General features: G+C 47.0%; 1 long non-coding RNA gene across 3 annotated transcripts; it reads left to right on the top strand.

The window, feature by feature from the left end:
• The first annotated feature begins 4,017 nt into the window (after window positions 1-4,017).
• Window positions 4,018-16,097, top strand: LOC307051765. 3 transcript variants are annotated; one of them, XR_013810836.1, is made up of 3 exons: window positions 4,018-4,147; window positions 6,513-6,623; window positions 15,931-16,097. It is a non-coding gene; the product is annotated as an uncharacterized lncRNA (long non-coding RNA). The 3 variants fall into 3 exon arrangements; XR_013810837.1 differs by lacking the exon at window positions 4,018-4,147 and adding an exon at window positions 4,479-4,615; XR_013810838.1 differs by lacking the exon at window positions 4,018-4,147 and adding an exon at window positions 4,496-4,688.
• Window positions 16,098-16,162: the final 65 nt, after the last annotated feature.

Genomic DNA, 16,162 nt, shown 5'->3' with positions numbered 1-16,162 from the left:
ATCAGCAGGATCGGGTTCTGGTGAGGACCCTTCCTGGTTCATAGACTGCCATCTTCTCACTGTGTGCCCAAAACGCAGGAAGTGTGAGGGAGCTCTGCAGGGTCTCTGTCTTCAGGGCACTGATCCCATCACGGGGGCTGCACCCTCATGACCTCATCAGCTCCCAAGGCTCCCACCTCCTAACACCATCACATCAGGGGTGACGGTTTCAGCATATTAATTTGGGGGGACACCAACATTCAGTTCATAATAAACTCCTAAGAATGAAGTATATTGTTCATTGAAATTAAAAATACAAAGAATGGGATAAGCAACAGATGAAACATCACTGCAAGTTATGCTTTGAAGAAATAACCCACAGTGTTTATTCATAGAGAAAAAGAGATGGAAAAACATGAAAGAGAAATTAACATACATGGAAGAGAGAATGAAAATGTTCAGCTAGTTTTCATGGGAGTCACAGAAGAACAGAAAAAAAAAAAAACCTTAATGGCTGGCAGTAAATAGCAAAAGAAATAGAATAAACCGAACTTAGATCCATTGTATTGTAGTGAGATTGCAAGATACGAACAATAAAAACAGCTTGAAAGCATGTTGAAAAAAGGCAATTTGCCTGCCAAGGAGCATTTAGACAGATGCAGGCTTCTCAAGATCAGCAGCGGTGGCCAGAAGACAGGACAGTGACACCCAGACGTGAAGGAGAAGGACATCGGCCTGAGGTCCACGTGAGCCATAGGGGTGAGAAGTGCTCAGTCTTGATAGTGGTGATGGGTTCACAGGTGTGTATCTATGTGATGAAACTCACCAAATTACACACTCTAAATTCAATCACTTTTTGTATTTTTGTATATCAATTATTTCTCCATTAAGTTATAAAAAGAACGTTTAAGACAACTCTTCATAGGCAGGTTTAAAAGCAGATTAGACACAGGAGAAGAGGGGATTGGAAAGCTGGACTGTAAGACGTAGGAAGTACCTGGGCTGGAGAAGAAAGACAAAAGAATTAAAATAGAAAATAAACATAGTTTAAAAGGTGAAGATGTGATGAAAACACCTAACCCCATGTACATATTTGGAGTCCTAGAGAGAGAGTCGGGAAGCAAGACCAATTTCAGTGCCAAGATCAGTGCTAAGAAAACCATGTATTGATGCATCGACAAATCACAGGAGAACTGCTGAACACCAAGGGCCAAGGGACATTTTATTTTGTTTTTTTATTAGTTATCTATCTTATACATATTAGGCTATATATGTCAATCCCAATCTCCCAATTAAGGGACATATTTTAAAAGCCGGAGGAAAAACACAAATATCACTTCATAAGGGGCAATAAAGTGATGCAACCCAGAAAAGAACAGACTGGCATCTTTGTGGTGCTAAGAGAAAGTAAGTACATCCAGACTCCTGTACCCATGTGAGTAGCCTTCAACATGAAGACGGAACAGACATTCCAGGCTGAACACCAGAGATAAGACATTGCCAGGGGCCGGCACCGAAGGAAACGCCAGGTGAGTTACTCAGGTGGAGGAAGCGCATCCCAGGTGGAGGCACGAGAACGCAGGTGGAGTGGAGGCCACGGAAGGGCCGCCCGCCGCCACATCAACAGCCAGGGTGTCGTGTGGGACCCGGGATGCTGCGGGCTCACGGGGTGCCTCACGTGGGAGGGGCGGGGCAGGGGGGCACCGGGCCGGCGCTGCGAATACTGGCTGGACCCTAAGGTCAAGGTCGGGGCAGACCGTGGGGCTGGAGTGTTCACGGGGGTGAAAAGGCCGTCCAGCGGGCGGTGCGGTGATTCTGATCTGTCCACGAGACACAGCCTAAGTGGGGACGGATGTCCGGTCCACAGAACCAAAGGATAAAGTGGGTGAGTCCACAGTCATCGCGGGAGATTTTAGCACACGAAGCTTAGCAACTGGGAACAAACTGCCTAAAGACATAGGTTTGTAAAGCACATTTACATAATTGACAAATGTAGACCAGCGCGTTCAGTGCATACAACACAAGCCTTTCAAGGGTACGCAGGACACAACTGACAACAAGTGGGTCACGAGGCAAGACTCTGCAGAACTGAAGGACTGGATTGCTCGAGCGTGTTTTCTCTAACTGCAGCGGGACAGCAGAAACACGATTTAAGAAATCCTCAAATGTTTGGAAATTAAGCAATAACCTTTTGGATAACCCATGGGTCAAAAATAAATCACCATGGAAATTAGAACGTATTTGGACTGAGCGATAAACATGACAAATTTAAACTTGGGGGATGCAGTGGTTTTATAGCCTTAAATGAACATTAAGGGAAAAAAAGAATTTAAAAACAATGACCTAATTTCCATCTTCAGAAATTAAAGAAAAGCAAATTAATGCCAATGAAAGTGGCAGGAAGGAAATAATAAGGATAAGGACAGAAGCTAATAAAATAAAAACCGCAGGGTAAAGCATTGTTTTTAAAAAGCTGGCTCTTTGAAAAGATCAAAAACACTGATAAAACCCTGACAAAAGTGAACGAAAAGGGGAAAAGGCCTAAATTACTAACATCGAAAATAAAAAGTGATGTTGCTGTGTGTTCTGTGGACAGTTAAAGGGTGTAAGAGAGCGCTCTGAAACACTCTGGGCTGTTATATTTGAAAATACAAAAGAAATGGATGAGAGCCTCAATAAACACAATTTTCCAAAACTGACACAAGGGAAAAAGGAGAAACTGAATCCCTTAGCGAAATGAATGTGTAATCAAACCTCTCCCACGGAGAACATGCTACGCCTCACCCGCTTTTCTCGAGAATTTTCGGGCGAACCCGGGGACCGGAAGTGCTGCCTTCCCTCCCCCGCCAGGCGCTCAGGGCCCGGGTCTCAGGCGCCCGGAGGGCACAGGCAGGCCACGTGGGTGGCGCCGCCGCCTCCCCTCAGCCCCGGGCCAGGGCTGTCCGAGAACCCAGAGCACCCGCGGTGCCGCCGGCTCTGTGCTCGGCTGGTTTCGGCCGAGGGACCCAAGGCCTGGGGCCCAACCCTCTGCGGACCCAGCCCTGACGGCGTCCGCGGTGAGAAAGCGTCCGGGACAGCCCTGCCCTGAGCGGCTCCTCCCTCCAGCCCGACGGCCAGCTTCTCCGGGAGAAAAGCCCCGCCCCGTTGCCATCAGGGGGTCACGTGGGCCCCACGGCCGCGCCGGGCCAGGTTGGCTGTGTTCCCATGCGCATGCGCACCCCCTCCCCCGCGGGACTTCCGCCTGCCGCCTTCTGTTTAGCTGTCGCCGGTCCTGCAGGCAGGCGCCGCGCGAGTCCTCTTTCGCTGGCGCCTCCGTGGTAAATGTGCCGGAGGCTTGGCAGACAGGACGGGACCAGAGTCTCACGCGTGTCACGGAACTCACACCTCACCCTCCAATTTGTACAAAGGGAACCAGATGGACCACGAACAGCCCACGGGGGCGGGGGCTCTGTGTGTGGCATGTTGTGCCCCCTCTTCTCCACGGGAGCCCAGCTGGGTGACAGGACGTCCCCACAGGCCCCTGGCGTTCCCTCTGCTTCGCTCTGAGTGCTCGCCTGGGGAGGGGTGGCATGTGCTAAACCTGCATCGAATCCTGTTTTCATGACTTGGAGAGTGTGTCGGTCCTGCCCAGAGGGCCGAGAGCCGGGCCTCAGCCACTCCGCCCCAGAGCACCCGGAGAGGCCCCCGGAGCGGAGGGAGGACCTGGGGAGGATGAGAACCCTGACCCCGCACCACACCCAGCGGGGACGCGTGGGAGAGGCCCGGGGTGCCCAGGGCTCAGCAGGGGCCGGGGGGGGGGGGGCGATGGGCGTGTGTCCCCTTCCTCCCGAGGGGCCGCCCCCAGCAGAGGGACCCGCCCTCTCTTCTCTTTGGTGCTTTACTTCCCTCCCTCTCGGCTTCCAGGGCTCTCACAGCAGGAACTGTCTCCCCGACGTCCCTGCGCCCACCGAACGCCCTACACACACTAGGGACCGATACACGCCGTGGGGGCGAGCCGTGAGCCGTCAAGGCAGGGGACGCAGGAGCTCCGAGCCTCGTACAAACTCTGCGGGCACGGCAGGCTTGGGGGAGCAGGCTCGCCGGTCTGCTGGCCTTTCTGCAGGAGCCGGAGCCTGGGAGGGCTGGCCTGCCTCACCTGGGCAGGTGACGTCGCCCACCGCCGGGCCAGGTGAGGGAGGAGTGCGCCCGTCTCCTCGGAGACACAGGGACGCCACACTGGGACTCTGGGGCTCCTGAGCAAGGAGGGGGCTCCTGAGCAAACTGTTCACCTCCTGAGCTCTAATGGACCGGGGGAGAAACGGGGGCCCAAAGGAGATCAAAGGTTGAGACAGATGGTTCGGGCAGCGGCCACATCAAACAGCCTGTCAGCTCTGTCCACTGTTCAGCCCACGTGGGCCAGCGACTCGATTTTTGCCTTAATTGACTTAACATGTTGGTGTCATGGAGATGCTGACAAAGAGTGAGTTCCTGGACGGAGCTGAAACTTAAGAGCGGATTTCCAAGGGGGCCTGCGTTCTTCTCCCCTCCGGGGACTCTGGGCAGAGGAAAACAGGAAGGGAGGCTGAGGGCCTTTAACGCGGTTGGTTTCTGCCCTCCTGGACCACCAGAGTCACTAGATGAGATGCAACACCGACAGGTACATGTTAAAGGATCTTGTGTGCTTTCCGGAGTGACGGGGGTCTCGTCCGGAACCAACGACTAATTCTCAAGTAGGTCGGTGTGTTATGAACACTTACAACTAATCTTTTATGCATTTTAACACATAGCTCGTCTTTTTAACAGACTAACTTTTAGTGAATACTCATGCATGGGAGGCCCTGAACTGAAGTTTCTAGAAAAGGCCTGACGGGGAGAAGGGCTTGTTCTAGGAAGTAGCATAGCCTAGAGCGGACCTTTAGACAGCATCTCGCTGGGCGTTGGGCAGACTCTTCTCTGAGCAAAGGGAACTTCTCTCCTTAGAACAGTGAGGACAGACGTCCTCCTGTCCTTCTGGGCACGAAGCTGTGTCATGACTGCAGAGGCAGGGAGGGCATGGCGGCCTCCTTCCAAAGTGTTTTGCAAGCCTCTCAAGATTAGACCCTGGGCCGCTGGTCGGGTTTCAAATCCTAACTGGAAACAGATTTGTTTTCTCTGCTTTGATGAAGTTCTGCTGTTTTGTGGGGCTTTGAAGTTTATTTTTTTGTCCTTAAATTGCATTAATTATTTTTGAAGTTTATACTTTTGTTCACGAAGTCTCTGTGAAGGGCATAACGTGTGTAGATTCAAATAATTCAAAGGGACGTGTCTAATAGTTACTCTTAATTGGTAGCAGGGGATGGCATTCAACTTACTACAAACCTACATGCTATGGTTGAGAACTAATTAAACTTCCCCTTGAAGCTGGAATTCAAAGCCTCACTCATGGCCTGAAGTGGTATTATCTGGGGAGAATGTTTGTTTCATAATTTGAAACAAGCACCAGGATCTTATATGAGGCGCAGTATTACTTCCATATGAGGGGGCTGGACGGAAGGACAGAGCTGGACCCCTGACTAGCGCCTCTGCCCTGGGGGCGTGGGCCCCTGCACTGGCGGCTGCCCTGCCCTGGGCCCGGGGTGCAGCCACCTGGTGAGGCTGGGAAGCCATGAACATGTCTGTGTGCCATGTCCCCACAGCGACCGTGAAAGCAGGGGCCCAGGGGATGGGGTGCGTCCATGGTGCAGCCTCTGAGCAGAAACTGAAGGCCTGTGGGACCTGGCCCAGAGAACTCCTATCCTGGGGGCAGGACAAGTGGGTTGGGCTGGAGGAAGCTGGGGAGGGCGGGCAATGACCTGGGGCTGCAAGTGTTTTGGGGACTCTAGCTCCTACCGGGAGGGAGGAGGATGGGCACGGGGGGCTTCTTAGGGGGTGGCTGGGCCTGACTCTCAGTTCTAGGGATCCTTTGGCTCCCCATGGAGGATACACTATGGGGGGCACAAGAGCAACACCTGCCAGGAGGCTGTGGCCAGTGCCCAGGGCGGCTGGATGGGGACAGGGGTGCGAGTGCCTGGGTCCTGGGTGGGTTGGCAGGAGAGCTGAAAGCGTCTGCTCATGGCTGGGTGGAGTGTGAGGGGGCTGCCAGGAGAATCCTGGGGTTTCATCTGGAGCCCCTAGAGCAGGGGCTGCCAGTTCCTGAGAGCAGGGGAGATATGGGGGACATGTAATGAACGTGCTGGAGGGGCACCCAGAGTGGATGTCATGGAAATGCACATCTGGGGTCCCAGGGGGAGGAGCCAAGGGCATCATGTGACCATGAGCCAGAAGGACACACCCCTGCATCCCAGTACAGAGACCTAGGCGCTTGAACTCTGAGGCTGGGGACCAGGAGGAACGGTCAGTGAGGTGAAGGGAACTGAGAAGAGGTGTCCAGCAAACACAGGAGGCCTGGCGCAGCCCTGTCAGCCCACCCAGGTTTTCAGAGATTATTGATGTATTTGGACGTTTCCTATCACCTCTTAAATTTCAATTTCCTCTACGTTTTCTCATTCATTTTTTTTGTTTTTGCCTTTATTCAGATTGATAGCAGATGCTCACTCGACCAGAGGAGGGTTTAGTGGCTCTCAGAACGCCTGGTCTCCACGTCCTGGTCCCTCATCTCTTGAAACTACTGGGAGTTCTTGTTCTGGGTTCGTACATACGTGTGTCCATGTTTCTTAGTTTTTTCTTAAGACAACAACAAACTTTATAAAGTTATAGTTTTAATCTTTCTTTTTATCTTCTCACATCTCTTGCAGCTTTTCTGGGTTTGTTTCTTTATATTTTGAGGTTTCCTCCAAAAATGTTTTCATTGTGGGTTTTGTTGGCAAATCTTTTGAGGCCTTGTAAGAATAGCTTTATTATGCCCTCAAAACAGTTTGTCCTTTCAAATATTGTGTACCTACTATTTCTACTTTCTTCTTTTTTCAGGGTATTTTTTTCTTTTTCCTATTGCTAATGTCTTCCTTTATTTTTAAAGCATATTTGTCATACTTATTTCAGATAATTTGTCCTAACACTTCTGCTTCAGATGTTATAAGCTCCCTGGTTTGTGGCTCTTTCTTTGTGATTTTTAAACTTCTTGGGTGTTTAGATTTCTTTACTCGGAGCTCACTTCCCACTAGAAGTGAATTAAGTGATCTTTGGAGGAAAATACATCATCCAAGACCTCTATTTCCATGCATGGCATCCAAAACACACTCAAACTTTCCAACCATACCAAGGACCAAGTGGCCAAAAACCTTGGGACAAAAAGACAATGTAAACAGCATCAAATGTGAACAGATGCTGGACTTGCCAGATACGCTTTTAAAATTAACTGTTTTTAACCCTTCCCTGCCAGTTTCTAACAATTAAATTAACTATTAATATATAAACAGAAATATGACAGGATGACCAATTTCACAGGAGAACTGAAATCATTTTTTTAATCAATGGAAATACTAGAGCTAAATCTACATTAATTGAAATTAAGTACTTGAAAGATGGATTTAGTGATGGGTTAGAGCACAGAATAGAGGTCAGTGAACTGGCAGAGAGGTCAGCAGAAAATATCAAAAAGAGCATAAAAACACCTGAGATTTAGTGAAAAGCTATAACATGCATGGATGGGAATCCCAGAAGGAGAAGAGAGAGAACGAGGTGCAGGAAATATTTGAAGAAATGCTTGTCAAGAAATTCCCAAGGCAATGGAAGACATCAAACCACATATTTGTGAAAATGTACAAACATGAAGCAAATGGACACACGGAAACCACACCTGGGCACATCATAGTCCAACTGTCAAAAATATAAATAAAAGGAAAATTGTAAACGAGGTTACAGACAGCTGACTTCTTCACAAAATGATGGAAGTTGGGAGACAATTGAAGGGTATATTTAAAATCCTTGGGAAATAACAGCTCACCTAGAATTCTCTATCCAGTTAAAATGCGTTTTGAGAGTAAATATGAAGTTAAGATATATTAAAATGAACAAAAATTGAGAGAATTTGCCAATAGCAATTTTCACTAAAATAAATGTTAAAGGAAAATTTTCAGGCAGAAGGGAAATCTTGTTATTTTAAAGAAAGATAATAGAGAAAATTGTGGAAAACAATAGAAAGGGTACATATGTGGGGAAACCCAGATGGCTGCTGACTGACTGCAGCAATACAATATCTCATAGAATTTAAATAAATGTAAAATTAGGATACGGGAAAAAAAAAAAAAAGCCAGGATAGGTAAATGGGATTCAAGAGTTGAAGTGTGGTTGCTTTGTCCAGGAGGCTGAGTACTAACTCTAATATATCAAGGATGCATGGGGGAAATCATTAAAAGAAAAATAGAAATCGTATTTAGGGGAAATAATAGGAGATATTTAGATATTAGTCAAAATCTGTCGGAGAAAGATTTAAAAGGGACAGAGGAGACCACTGCAAAGCAAACTATAATATGGTAAATTTGACACAAATGTACCATTAATAACACCAAAAATAATTATTATTTTGTTAAATCATTAAAATACATAATCCTCTAACTGAAGACAAATATTGTCAGGCTGGATCACAAAAAAACAAAACAAAACAAACAATTGTTCCTCCAAGTGACACATGTAAATGTGAGTACATCAACATGAAAGGATGGGGAAAGGTACACCATGCAAACAGACAAAAATCAGTAGAAATATTGAAGATTTGAAAATCATGATAAACAAATCTGACCTGGTTGACACGCACAGAACCCTGCATCTAATCGATGACTGCAGAATACACTTTTTTTCCAAGTGCACAAGGAACATTTACCAAAAGTGATGATCTTTTGCATCCCTCAACAGCTTTTGAAGTGTTGAAAACATACAATACTCTATGACCACATTGAAATTAACCTAGAAATCAGTAACCAAAAGATACAAAGCGGGGAAATCCCAAATGTTTGAAAATAACATGATAAAGTTCTAAATGATCCATTAGTCAAAGAGAAGTCCCAATGGAAATTAGGAAATATTTTGAATTGGATGATGATAAAAATATGAAGTATAAAAACTTGTGTGACATAGTTAAAGCTATACTGAAAGGAAAATGTACAACTTTGGGGACTTTCCTGGCAGTCCAGTGGTTAGGACTCAGTGCTTTCATTGCCGTGGTCCCAGGTTCGATCCCTAGTCTGGGAACTAAGATCCCACAAGCTGCAGCCAAAAAAGAAAACAAAAAAAGAAAAAGAAAAAGAAAATATATAACTTTCAATAGCATATATTAGGCAAAATGCTGAATATCAAAGAAATAAGTACTTTACTCAAGAATTTGAGAAAATATTGCCAAAATATCAGCTTCCCTGTGCACCAATGCTGAACAGAAATACGGAGACAGGGATTTTGGAGGAAGAGAGAGATGGCTTTACTTTTCTGCCAGGCAGAAGGGAAGACACAGCAGGCTAGTGCCTCAAAAACTGTGCGCTCCCTTGAGAATCAGGGAAGATTTTATATGTGGAGCTCGCAATCCGGGGTATATGATAAGGATCAAAGTAGTGAAGGTCTTGTACTCTTCCTTTCCTTTGCATTATTTCAAAACAGTCATAGCTGGTGTCAGGCCACCCAGTAATGGTAATTGGGGTCCAGCAGTCTGGAAATTGCATCCTTTTGCCTCTGGTTTATCAGGGGCGCTGGTGATCTTGTTTCTGAAATGCAAAAACTACAGGGGGTGATTTGTTACGAGGGACATGTAGAATGTAAGCAGCTGTAATAAGGTTAGGGAGTGAGAGGCAGGGGATGTAACTCACACAGAGTTAGGGGTGATGGGTGCCGAATGTAAATTACATGGTGTCAGGGAGTGAGGTTAGCTTGGTAAAGTACAAATCTAGTTACTACAAATCAGTGACAGTTAAAGTAAAACAAGGAGTGATTAACCCTTTCAGGCCAGGCTGTGTTTCTTCTCTAGCCGGTTTGCCATTCCCTTTGTTTTCCTCGCTGTCGGGAGAAGAAGAAAGAAAACTCTCACTTCTATTTACATTGCAACAAAAAGAACAGAAAATTAAACAATTGCACTCAATTAATTAGAAAGAAGAATACAGCAATGATAAAATCAGTAATTAATGAAATATAAATCATACAGGAGAAAAAAATCAATAGCCAAAGATTGTTTGCTTGAAATAGAATAATTAAAATGATAAACTCCTAGAAAGTTTAATCAAGAGGAAGATAGGGAGGCACAATTAACAGTGTCAAAGATGAGAATGGAGACATCACTAAGGATCCCACAGATATTGACTCATGAAAGGACATGCTGAACAATTTATGCCAATAATCTTGACAATGTAGATAAATAGAACAAATTCTGAAAAATGCAAAACTAATACAAGAAAAAAATTTAAGTCTAAATAGTCCTACTGGGGCTTCCCTGGTGGTGCAGTGGTTAAGAATCCGCCTGCCAATGCAGGCGACATGGGTACGAGCCCTGGTCCGGGAAGATCCCACATGCTGCGGAGCAACGAACCTGTGAGCCACAACTACTGAGCTTGTGCTGTAGAGCCCGAGAGCCACAACTACTGAGCCCGAGTGCCACACTACTGAGCCCATGCACCACAACAACTGATGCCCACATGCCTGGAGCCCGTGCTCCACAACAAGAGAAGCCACCACAATGAGAAGCCTGCGCACCACAGCCAAGAGTAGCCCCTGCTTGCCACAACTAGAGAAAGCCCACATGCAGCTATGAAGACCCAACGCAGCCAGAAATAAATTAATTAATTTAAAAAAACCCACCTTAAATAGTCCTACTAAAAACATTCCCACAAAAACTCCAGATCCAGTTGGCTTCACCAGTAAATTCTTCCAAATGCTGTGGAAGAAATGACATCAGTCTTACACAAACTCTTCTAGGGAAGAGAAAAAAAAGGTGATACTTCACAACTTGATTTAAGAGAACAGAATGACCTTATTATTCATATCTGACCACAAGGTCATTGCAAAAAAGAAACATTACAGCAATCTCTGACATGAGCATGGACACAAATGTGCTTTAAAATTAGCAAATCACAGTCAACTGTGTATGCAGATATACACCATAGCCAACTGAGGTATAATCCGAATATGCAAGAATGGTAAAACATTAAAAAAGAAATCAATATAAATCATATGCAATCAAACAAGAAATGCTACAACATGGATGAACCTTGAGGACATTATGCTGAGGGAAATAAGCCAGTCACAAAGGGACAAATACTGTGTGATCCCACTTATACGAGGTACCTAGAGTCATCAATTCATAGAAATGGAAAGTAGGTGGTGGGTGCCAGGAACCAAGGGGGGGAGGGGCTTATTGTGTAACGGGTACAGGGTTTCAGTTTTGCAAGATGAAAAGAGTTATGGAGCTGGATGGTGGTGATGGTTACACAACATTCTGAATATATTTAATACCACTGAACATACACTTAAAATCATTAACGTGGTAAATTTTATGTGTATTTTACTAAAATTTTAATTTTTTAAATTTTTTATTTTTTTGGCCACGCCATGTGGAATGCAGAATCTTAATTCCCCGACCAGGGATGGAACCCACGTCCCCTGCAGTGGAAGTGCAGAGCCTTAACCACTGGACCGCCAGGGAAGTCCCAACTTTTTTTTAATTGGAAAAAGTAATAAGGGGAAATAGCTATGGAAAGAGAGTAAATTTTTAAAAATCAGAATTGATTATTGTCAAAATCAACTTAAACCTCTGTCAGATGGAAAACTTTATAGAAAAATATACTTTACCAAACGGAACTTGAAGACATATAAGCTTTAAATAGACCACTTTCCATGGAAAAAAATAGTGGAATTTGTCAAAGACCTACCTCTGAAAAAAAGCACCAGACCTGCCCTTTAAGCTGTTTCAGAGCATAGAATAAGAATAGACAATTCTAGATTCTTTTTACAAATTGCATGTAACATCAAAGTCTGGAATGCATCAAAAATAAAACAGGCCAATCTTGCATCATGAATATTGATGCAAAAGTCTTAACATCTTAGCTAACAGAATCCAGCAACACATTAGGACCAAATGGGGCTATGATGATCAGATATTAGAAGACCTGCAAATATCATAATATGTTCTCAATAGATGCTGAAAAGCCAACTGACATATTTCAAGGATAACTTGTCTCTTTTGTAAAAAGCGGGGACAGACTTGTGTTTTCTTGTATAATATTTCTTGTGTGTAAATTAAAAGAAAAAAACCTCTGGAAGCATGCACAAAAAAGTATTACAGCTGATTACCTCTTGAAGGAATGGAACTGGGAAGGTTAGCAGGGGGGATAATTTTCACTATCTTTCTATATATATATTTATTTTTTTATTATTATTTATTATTATTTTTTTTGCGGTACGCGGGCCTCTCACTGTTGTGGCCTCTCCCGTTGCGGAGCACAGGCTCCGGACGCACAGGCTCAGTGGCCATGGCTCATGGGCCTAGCCGCTCCGTGGCATATGGGATCTTCCTGGACTGGGGCACGAACCCGTGACCCCTGCATCGGCAGGCGGACTCTGAACCACTGCGCCACCAGGGAAGCCCCTTTCTATATATTTATTAAACCATATGGATATATTATTCAGGACTGTTAACTAAATAATAAAAGAGTCAATTTGTGCCAACTATGTAGACAAGAAAACAAAGAAAGGGAAGATTATCAACTAAACACCAGTAATTCTAGAACCTAAGTAAAACAGAAACATTTCTGGGAAAATAAAGAATGCCAAAATTAGTGTGAGAAGAAACAGAAAATGTGATAGTCCAATACCTGCTGGAGAATTAGGGCTGCAATCAGAGACTTAGGGCCACCAAGGCCACAGCCCCCACCATGTCAGATGCACTTTATTACCCTCTTCTACAGGACACGCAGCAGAGGAGCTGGTGCACTTCTCCAAGACCAGGAGCAAAATAAGGGTGACCTCCATCCCCACTGCATTTCATAAGAGCTTTGTAGGTTCCTGACTCCAAAGTAAAGGAGTTAGGAGTAGGTGGATGATTGGATCATCTACAGACAATGCACAGGATCCGTCGACAAGCAATCTGACCTAACCCAGGAGAAAGTCAATATTACAGTGTTATCCTTCTACCAGCAGCAGCCAAGTTTAATAGGAACAGACTCTCCAGAACTGTGAAACAGGAAGAGGAGCCGTTCTTGCGGCTACTGACTCCGAGACACGGCGTGGCAATAAGGCAGGGGGCTGGTTTGCAAGGACAGGCAGGGAGAGCCAAAGTGCAGCCCCACATGTGGGACCAGCTCTATGCGAGATGCAGGCCAGATATCCATGGAGAAAGGATGCCTGGTCCAGTCAGAGGTGTGAACACTGGCTACTACCTGTGGCATCCCTGCCTCACACCACATGCAAAAAGGGGGAGCTGGAATAAAGCTCCAAAAGTGAAATCATGGTCCTTAAAGCTAACAGAGGAAAATGTAAGACTGTCTTCACAACCCAAAACCCACAAACCGTAAGGTGAAAACCTGCTGGGTTTGCCTGCGTCAAAGTTCGATGCGTGTGTTCCATGGAGGACATTGTAGGCAACGCTGTGGATGAGCAACAGGCGGGGGGGAGCCGTTTCCATCATCAAAAACCTGCCAGGGTCTCTGCCCTGAAGAACCCACCGGAGCTCCTGCCCACCACCAGGCAAGGGGCAGCCAGGACTGGGGCAGAGGAGGTGTGTGGGCGATGCACAGAGGGGCACTCAGGTGAGTGAGCAGCCTCACCTGTAACGGGGAGTGGGGGCCGGCAAGAGCAAGCAGCAGGCTGTCGCTTCACGCCCACCAGGTGGGGGGGAAGGTGGGGTGCTGGGAAGCACCGCCCGGCGGGGGAACCGGCATTGCGGGCATCTGGAGAGCAATGGAGGAGAACCTGGGTGATGGGCACTTACCCTGCCCCCGGGGCACCATCGGGGGGTGCAGGCAGAGGGCCAGAGAGACGGGCTCGCATATCACTGCCACCTTGTCTGGGGAGGAGGATGGTGGTGGCCACTGGCTAAAGGTGAGGTGGTGCCTAACCCGCCCCCAGAGGCAGTGAGCGGGGCAGCCCTTCACCTCTGCGCACGTGGCAACCACTTGGCCTGCTTTTAAGGCACGCGGCACCCAGGCTGCACCTCAGATGCAATCAGTTGCAGTCTCTGGGGCTTGGGCCAGACACAATTTGTTCTGAAGCCCCAGGCTATTCCAAACGCAGCAGCTTTGAGGATCAGCAAACCGGCTGTGTGGACAATAGCGTAAATCTGGACGTAGCTTTAAAACAGTGTTAAGTTTTAAAAATCAACAGTTATGAGTAAGACCATTGCAAATATCAATTATGCCACTAAAATCAGTTCAGGAAGCACCCTGTGTGTCTGCACGGTTCATACACAAACAAGGACATGCCCAGTCGCATTGGGGGACTCCATGGAAGTTGCTGGAGGAAAGGGGTGGGGCATAAAGCAATGTAGCTGAACCAGAAGTGACTCACTGGAACGGTGCACGTTCCAGAAGCGAGAGGTTTGATGAACTCTGCACCCAAGCTCAAAAAGTAAGCAAAAGTGGGCTTCCCTGGTGGTGCAGTGGTTAAGAGTCTGCCTGCCGATGCAGGGGACACGGGTTCGTGCCCCGGTCCTGGAGGATCCCACATGCCGCGGAGTGGCTGGGCCCGTGAGCCATGGCCGCTGAGCCTGCGCGTCCGGAGCCTGTGCTCCACGACGGGAGGGGCCACAACAGTGAGAGGCCCGCGTATCACACACAAAAAAAAGTAAGCAAAAGTCAGAAGTGAAACCATAAAGGATTAGAATAAAATACGGATGGATCTTTTTACATAGTGTAATCAACATATCGGTCTTGGCATAAGACATGAAGAAGAGATCAGTGTTATTTTCAGTGTTAAAGCCAGTTTAAAAAGCTCCATCTCTTCACACCCGACCTGAAATGCTGTCTCAATCAACAGTAAATTCCTGAAATCACACCCCTGCCACATGGAGTTTCATATATTTTAACATCTCTTAGGGAAAGTCACTCCTTCTTACTCTCGTTTTAGGACTTCCCTGGCTATTATTGGATTCTTTTTTCCAAATAAACTTAAGAATTATTTTGTTACAAGTTTCCAACATCGACCGCTGGGATTCACTTTACAGGCCAATTTGAAGGATGTTGACTGAACACTGGGGACAGCAAGTGTCCCACCTTCTCATGTGGCCTCTGCTGTGTGTGCTTTACTCTTTGTCTAACTGAACATTTCATAAAGCTGGTACCACGTGCTGTTGAAGCCCGAATGAATGAACTGGATCTTTCCTGCACATCACCACACACAGGTGCGGGGAAGCCACGTCACAGCCCCTGTGGCAGTTCCCGTGGCAGCCCCCGTAGCCCGGCCTGCACCTTCAGCAAACAGCCACTCTCCACACTGGGAGGCGGTCAGGGGCACCACATCTGCTTGAGACCCTGTCTTGGTCCACGAGGCCCCTGTGACAGGGCAGGAGGGGACACCGTGCTCTCAGGCAGGTTGTGCAGGGGACCTGAGTGCTGGTGAGAGAGAGTCAGGCTCAGAAACGAGGAGCCCACGTCCGCTCACGGGAAGCACGTGACTCCTCCCAAATCAAGTTGCATTTGCAGACAGTTGCTGGGACGGGGTGTAGCCGTCGGAGCAGTGGTGAGGGCCCAGTGGGGTGTGGACCCGCCCCATCCGGCTGATCCACAGGGACCCGCAGGGTGGCTCCTGGAGACCTGCATTCCTTTCTTGCATTTGCTTTTGGTTTTCTTATTTTCATGCATTTATCAACATATCAGTTGTTGCTTCCCTACCGCAAGGATGACGAGAGCAGTTCTCAAGCTGCCGTCCACCCTCCCCTGAATGGCCGTCAGCCGGGAAGTCACAGGCTCTGCGGCCTGCACGGCAAACATCTGCTTTGTCTTTGTGGGCACTGCCTTTTAAAACAGCAATAAGTAAAAATTGTCCTGGTTCACTTGATACGCTTTCTTTTCCTCTCGACTTTGGTAGGAATTGTTTCTTCCTGCTGCCATCGCGCTCTAAAAGATGCCGTCAGAGGGGAACGTCAGCCCGCTCCCCGGGAAAGCCACGGCGGCGTGAAGCGGGCAGAGAAGCGGGGGATCAGGCCAGAATGTGTCTGTAAAACAGCCTAGTCTGAACATTTTCAAATAAAGGATTCAATTGTGCTCATGTGTTCCTCTTGTGCCGTCTTGGCTGGAGGGCCTCGTTAAACGCTTTCCTG

This window comes from Hyperoodon ampullatus (assembly GCF_949752795.1).
Source record: "Hyperoodon ampullatus genome assembly, chromosome: 4".
NCBI classification, from domain to species: Eukaryota; Metazoa; Chordata; class Mammalia; order Artiodactyla; family Ziphiidae; genus Hyperoodon; species Hyperoodon ampullatus.
The sequence above is the reverse complement of the archived record's forward strand: the minus strand, read 5'-3'. Positions and strand labels throughout refer to the sequence as shown.